Raw genomic sequence first — 1,431 nt, 5'->3', positions numbered from 1 at the left:
CGCTTACGTGAAAGTTTGTTCCCTTTAATTTGATTGTCCCCCACAATAAAAAATCTACAGGTAGTGGTGGTTAACAAAGTAGTGCTTGCCCTGCCTCGTCCCTAGTCGCTCTTGATCACTGGTCCAAAAGGATGCTGTTAAAAAGGGTGTTGAAGAGCTGTTCATATTGTTCCCCCAGAGGTTAAAACCCCAAATCTTCCATCCCAGTGTTGTAGCTGGCGCCTGGCACTATAATCGATATGGCCCGTTCCTCTAAGCTCCTTTTTTAGATATTGGGGGAAGACATGGTAGAAGGCTGGAATAGCGTAATCAGTTATATAGAACAGCACTTGGTCATTAGGCGGTACACCAGTCCGTTTCAACTGCATCAAGAAAGTAAAGTCGCGTATTAGCCTTTTTGATGGCCTTGTCTATGTGAGCGTTCCATGAGCAGACAAAAGTGCGTGCTGCCTGTTAGGTGCTCAACAACTGAAGTTTAATTATTTAGGGAAGCGGGGACGAAGGGAGTGATGGCAAGGGGGGAAAAAGAAAGCCTGAGGGGGAGAGAGGTGCTTGCCTTTGCAATGTTATTTATCATTGTATTTGTTTAATTGGGCAGTCCGGGTGTTTTTTGCGGGAAATGATGTTGATGCTTTCCCATGGCCAAGCGAGACAAGAAAGCGAGAAACAACACGCGAGAAGCGCGAAAGGGGGATGATGGGAACAAGCGCAACTCAAATATCCCCCAAAAAGTGATCGTGAGCGACTGGGGACGAGGTAGATGTTGATTTGGGAAGGAAATAAATTATGGTAGAAAAGGTATTGTGTGCAAGTGTTTGTTTATTCCTCACATTTTCCAAATTAATCTTGGATTTGTATTTATGGGAATATTCAAACGAGTTTGTTCACCATATGCTGTGAAAGATCAGGTGATATAACTTCCTGCGAGCAGGGGTTTCTTCCTGGCATGGTTTTTTAATAAGTCGTTCGCTTCCTTTGTCAGTCTGACAAGCAACGTGAACTACTCCGAAATCCTAAAAGCCATGCTAAAAAAAAACCTCCGCTCGCTGGGTAATTCCGAAAGTGACATGAACACGAAAATGAATATGGACCCTAGTGAACATTACCATATTTGGAGAAATGATAAAAATTTACTTGAGTATGTTCTCCATGAGCCAACATAGTGGTTATTTCATACCCACTGTCCATCAAACTATTCGACCACATAGCCTAAGGCTTCTGGACGGGAGATCAGTTTGACTTGCAACGCCCTACTATCGCCATACCAGATCAACATGAAATTTATCTTCACAACGCTCGTTGCCTTTTCCCTCTCCGCAGTAGGTGGGACCCCAACAATTCAGTGAACTTAAAGGGACAGTGTCCCGATTATGCGCACGCGCGAGCGTCATCTGTTTTTTCTTCAAAAGACAATAGAACTGTCATATTGAC

Source organism: Porites lutea, chromosome 4 (genome assembly GCF_958299795.1).
Source record: "Porites lutea chromosome 4, jaPorLute2.1, whole genome shotgun sequence".
NCBI lineage: Eukaryota > Metazoa > Cnidaria > Anthozoa > Scleractinia > Poritidae > Porites > Porites lutea.
The sequence above is the reverse complement of the archived record's forward strand: the minus strand, read 5'-3'. Positions refer to the sequence as shown.